Here is a 5972-nt window from a genome sequence, read left to right as displayed (position 1 = left end):
TCTTCCAGGTTATCTGTTCTTCAAAGAGTGGACAGCAAGGAGAAAGAAAGAAGTGATCCATAAATGTGACGACCAAATTATAAGATGCAAAGTATCAGGATATTTATACCCAGGCCGGGAAGACCCTGTGGTCTGGGGATCAGGGTATTTAAAAAGCACTGAACTAAATGACAATCAAGAATCTGTGGTAAGCTGGGCGTGGTGGCGCACGCTTGTCATCCCAGCATTCCGGTGGCTGAGACAGGAGGATCGCGGTTTGCAGACAGCCTCAGCTACTTAGTGAGCCCCTGTTTTAAACTAAAGAATAAAAAATAGGGCAGGGGATGTAGCTTGGCAGTCAAATGTCCCTGGGTTTCATCCCAGACCCGCAGAAAGAAGGAAGGAAGGAAGGAAATTAAGAAATTAGAAAGAAAGAAAGAAAGAAAGAAAGAAAGAAAGAAAGAAAGAAAGAAAGAATAGGGTTGGAGCCGGGTGTGGTGGCGCACGCTTGTAATCCCAGCATGAAAGAAAGAAAGAAAGAAAGAAAGAAAGAAAGAAAGAAAGAAAGAAAGAAAGAAAGAATGGGGTTGGAGCCGGGTGTGGTGGCGCACGCTTGTCATCCCAGCATTCAGGAGGCTGAGACAGGAGGATCGAGGTTCGTGGACAGCCTCAGCTACTTAGTGAGGCCCTCTGCAACTCAGTGAGACCCTGTTTCAAAATAAAGAATAAAAAATAGGGCAGGGGGTGTAACTCGGAGGTCGAATGCCCTGGGTTTCATCCCCAGACCCGCAAAATAAACAAACAAATAATAAAAAATAGGAATGGGGGGTGTAGGTCGAAGGTAGAATGCCCCTGGGTTCCATCCCCAGTATTGACAAAATAAAATGAATGTGTTGTAGCCACAAGCCTGCAATCCTCACTCCTCCAAAAGCTGATAGAACTACAGGTTCAAAGCCAGCCTCAGCAAGCAGTGAGACGCTCATCCACCTAGTGAGATCCTGTTTCAAAATAAAATATACCCTTACCTTTCTCAGCCTTCCGCGCCACTACGTTAAGTCTCCGCGCGGGAAACCGCTGCCGTCAAGCAGTGCGGCCGTAAAACCGGCCGAGTGCGCAGGCGCAGAGCTCGCGGGCGCCCCCGCCCCGCCTCGCTTTTAGCGCAGTGCGCCTGCGCGGGGCTGGGCGGCTGCAGGTCCGGCCCTGGGGCTCCGCCAGCCAGATCCTTGGCGGAGGCTGCGCATCGCCTTGCTTGAATTCTGCCTACCGTCATCCTGCAAGATCCATTTTGCACAGGCGATACGAAGTCACCTGTCCAAAGTCACAGGGTCACGTGGGTAGAGGAACCAGTTCCTAAAGACCTGCTTTGGTGCTTGTCTGTAATCCCAGTACTCCGGAGGCTGAGACAGGAGAATCGAGGCCAGACTTGCAATTTAGCAAGACCCTCAACTCTAAGAGATCCTTTATTTTATTTTATTTATTTATTTATTTTTGCGGGTCTGGGGATGGAACCCAGGGGCATTCGACCTCTGAGCTACACCCCCAGCCCTATTTTTTTTTTATTCTTTATTTGGAAACCGGGTCTCACTGAGTTGCAGAGGGTCTCACGAAGTAGCTGAGGCTGTCCACGAACCACGATCCTCCAGTCTCAGCCTCCTGAATGCTGGGATTACAAGCGTGCGCCACCACGCCCGGTTTAAGAGATCCTTTTACAAAAAAAAAAAAAAAAAAAAAAAAGAGGCTGGACCTGGTGGCTCCTGTTTGTAATCCCAGTGCTTGAGAGGCTGAGTCACAGGTTTGCGGCCAGCCTCAGCTACTTAGTGAGGCTCTACACAATTTAGTGAACCCTGTTTCAAAATAATAAAAAATAAAAAATAGGGCTGGAGGTGTAGTTCAGAAGTAGAATGCCCCTGGGGGTTCCATCCCCAGTACCGAAAAAAAAAAAAAAGGCTGGGGGATAATTCGGAGGTAGATCCGAGGTTCAATCCCAAAATGAAGAAAGAAAAGAAAGAGAGAGAGAGAGAGAGAGAGAGAGAGAGAGAGAGAGAGAGAGAGAAAGGAAGAAAAGAAAGAAAAGCTGAGCGTGGTGGCTGCACTTGTAGTCCCAGTATTTGGGAGACAGAGACAGGAGGATAGCAAGTGTGCCGGCCAATCTCAGCTACTTTAGTGAGGCCCTCTGCAACTTAGTGAGACCCTGTTTCAAAAGCCAGAGCCCTAGCTGCCCCGGGCACTGTAAACACAACTGCAGCCCGGGAGACTTACCCTCTGAGCCTGTTTCCTCTATGAGAAATGGGTTGTCACGATCATCATAATCATTCAAGATTAAGTCCAGGGGTATTCTGTCTCCTGGCTACACTCCCAGCCCTTTCTTTCATTCATTCATTCATTTATTCCTGAGATTGAACCCAGGGGCTTTCTACCTCCAAGCTACACTCCCAGCCCAATTTTAGATCTTATTTAGAAACAGGGTCTCACTAGGTTGCTGAGGACCTCTTTGCTGAGGCTGACTTTGAACCTACAATCTTCCTGTCCCAGCCTCCCAAGTACTGGGATTACAAGTATGCACCATCACTCCCAGATTTTTTTTTTTTTTTTTTGTACTGGGGATGGAACCCAGGGGCATTCTATCTCCGAGTTATAACCCTAGCCCTATTTTTTATTCTTTAGTTTGAAAGAGGGTCTCACTGAGTTGCAAAGGTGCCTCACTAAGTAGTAGCTGAGGCTGTCCTCGAACCGCGATCCTCCTGTCTCAGCTTCCCAAATGCTGGGATTAAAAGCATGTGCCATATCGCCCAACTACACCCAGCCTTTATTTATTTATTTATTTATTTATTTATTTTTTGTGGTACCAGGGATTGAACCCCGGGGCATTCTATCTCCAAGCTATACCCCCAGCCTTGTGTGTGAGTGTGTGTGTGTGTGTGTGTGTGTGTGTGTGTGTGTGTGTGTGTGTGTTACCAGGGATTGAACCCAGGGGCTCACTACCTCCAAGCTACATAGCCCTATTTTTTACTTTATTTATTTATTTATTTATTTATTTATTTATTTATTTATTTTTGGTGGTACTGGGGTTCCTGGAAGCCCTTCTACCTCCGGGCTACGCTCCCAGACCTATTTTATGCTTTTTTAAATATTTGGAAACAGGGTCTCTTAAGCCAGCGCGATGGCTTTGAACCTGCGCGATCCTCCTGTCTCCGCCTCCCAAGCGCGGGGATTACAAGCCTGCACCACCACACTCTGCTTTTTACTCTTTATTTTGAAACAGGGTCTCACTAAGTTGAGGAGGGTGTCTCTAAGTTGTTGAGGCTGGCAGCTATCCTGTGATCCACCTGTCTCAGCCTCCCAAGTACTGGAATTACAAGTATCCACCATCACTCCTGGTTCCCCCCAGCCCTATTTTTAACTTTTTATTTTGAAACAGGGTCTCACTAGGTTTTGGAGGGCCTCACTAAGTAGCTGAGGCTGGCTGGAACCCACAATCCTCCTGTCTCAGCCTCCCAAGTACTGGGATACAAGCGTGTACCACTGCACCTTGCTCCGGCTTTAATTTTTATTTTGAAACAGGGTCTTATTATTATTATTATTATTTTTTGGTAGTACTGGGGTTCCTGGAAGCCCTGCTACCTCTGGGCTACACTCCCAGACCTATTTTTACATTTTTATTTGGAAACAGGGTCTCTTAAGCCAGTGCGCGCAGCTGGCTTTGAACCTGCGCGATCCTCCTGTCTCTGCCTCCCAAGCGCGGGGATTACAAGCGTGCGCCACCACGCCCGGCAAAACAGGGTCTTATTAAATTGCTAAGGGTCTCGATAAATTGCTAAGGCTGGCCTTGAACCTGCAATCCTCCTGTCTCAGCTCCTCAGGTACTGGGATTACAGGTGTGTGCCGCCATACCAGTCGTCTTTTAATTATACTGGATTCTTAGACACATAATAAAATCTTGTTTTCTTTCTTTTTCCTGTTATCAGTTTATTGTCAGTTTATTTCATAATCTAAAAAAGCTTAAGAGGGGAAAGAGTCAATTTAAAATGTTTTTTTATTTTCTTGTGTGTGTGTGTGTGTGTGGGTCTGGAGATGGAACCCAGGGACATTCGACCTCCGAGCTACACCCCCTGCCCTATTTTTTATTCTTTATTTTGAAACAGGGTCTCACTGAGTTGCAGAGGGCCTCACTAAGTAGCTGAGGCTGTTCATGAACCACAATCCTCCTGTCTCAGCCTCCCGAATGCTGGGATGACAAGCGTGCACCACCATGCCTGGCTTAAATTTAAAACTTCCCTGGTTTTTGCCTGTGTGACTTTGGACAAGTGGTTCTGTGACTCAGGTTCAACATGTATAAACGGGTGTCATTAAATATGTACCTCAGGCTCGGCGTGGTGGTGCACCCTTGTAATCCTAGTACTTGTGAGGCTGAGACAGGAGGATCATAGGTTTGAAGCTGCCTGGACAAATTAGTGAAGCCCTCCACAATTTAATGAGACCTTGTTTCTAAATAAGAAATTAAATCAGGCTGGGGGTTTAGCTCAGAGGTAAAATGCCTCTGGGTTCAATCCCCTGTGCAGGCTGGGGGTATAGCTTAAAGGTAAAAACGCCCCTAGGTTCTGTCTCTGGTACCTAAATAATAAATAAATAAATAAATAAATAAATAAATAAATAAATAAATAAAATATGTACCTTATAGGGCAGCCGTGACCACTAGATTGGGTTAATATACATAAAAAGCTAGGAAAATACCTGACACTGTTGTATGTTTGGGAGAAATAAGAGCCTAAGGGAAATGTGCCAATTGAAGCCTTTATTAGCTGGTGAGCAGCAGAGCCCCCAGTCTAAAACCAGACCAGAGGGGTGCGCTGACTGGCTGGGGGTAGGGGGCTTATAAGGGGCAGGCAAGCGGGTCACAGAAGCGGAATTCGCGGTTAGGGGGTGTTGGGGAAAGGAATACTGTTGTACACTAGCGAGCAAGAATGACTGTCCATAGCCAATTGTTTGTCTGAAAAGCCACACTTTATTAACAGGTTCAAGCCTGGACCCAAGCATCTCTGCTCAGCAGATAGTGACAAGGGCCCCGTTTTTTGTTAACCCTTTCCTTATATATCATCTTGTTACAAGGTCATTAGTCATTCTATCAGCCTGGACATTTTTGATATTTACAACCTGAAAAGCAACCATAAAGCACACAACTGACCTGGGAACAGGGTCCCTCCTCTTATGGTATGTTTACCCAGATGTTGAGGACTGAGATAACGGGGATGTGTGAGTCGGCTGCTGCTTTATTTTACCTTCCCCCAGGACAGCCGGGGTTCCGTGCCCCATTTGTCTTTCTATCTGCCAGTTAGATAGAGGAGATGAGGGAGAGCAGGCTTGGGAAGGTATACACTTTTCAAATTTATAACTCCTATGTTTAAATTGCCTGAGAAGCATAGATGTTCAGGGGTGGCAGGGGCTCACGGAAGAGGGTCTCTTATCTATGGAATATTTGTTCAGACACAAAGGCAGTGGAGCTGGCTCCGGCTGGCACTTGTTCTTTAACTGCCTTGGGAATTTTCCTATAAGTTATTTCCCGCCCTGTGCCTGGATTTAAATCTCAAGAGGAAGTTAAGCTAAAAAACTTAAATTTAACAAATTTTGTATTAGCAAAACTTAAACTAAGCCTTAATATCTAACTTAAAACAAAACACTTAAAGCAAGGCACAACAATACTGTTGTGCTTTACATTTTTAAATTAAATACTTAGGTTTTAGTTTAATAGTATAGATGTGTTGAGATGTTTTGAATTAATATGGGTTGACTAATAATTTGGAGTGTTTTTAGAGAGTGAGCTTTAATAGAGTTTTAGCTCAGTCCTGAATAATACCGACTCCATGTCAAAGCCTGTCTTCATTTTAAATAAAGTTTTTAAAAAGTCAGGCACAGGGTGGGAATAGTTTGCAAGAAGGTTCCCGAGATAGAAAGGAGGCGGCAGCCGGTAACCCAGCTCCACCCTTGTATCTGGGCAA

The sequence above is a fragment of the Muscardinus avellanarius genome, assembly GCF_963383645.1.
Source record: "Muscardinus avellanarius genome assembly, chromosome: 22".
In the NCBI taxonomy this organism is placed as follows: domain Eukaryota; kingdom Metazoa; phylum Chordata; class Mammalia; order Rodentia; family Gliridae; genus Muscardinus; species Muscardinus avellanarius.
The sequence above is the reverse complement of the archived record's forward strand: the minus strand, read 5'-3'. Positions refer to the sequence as shown.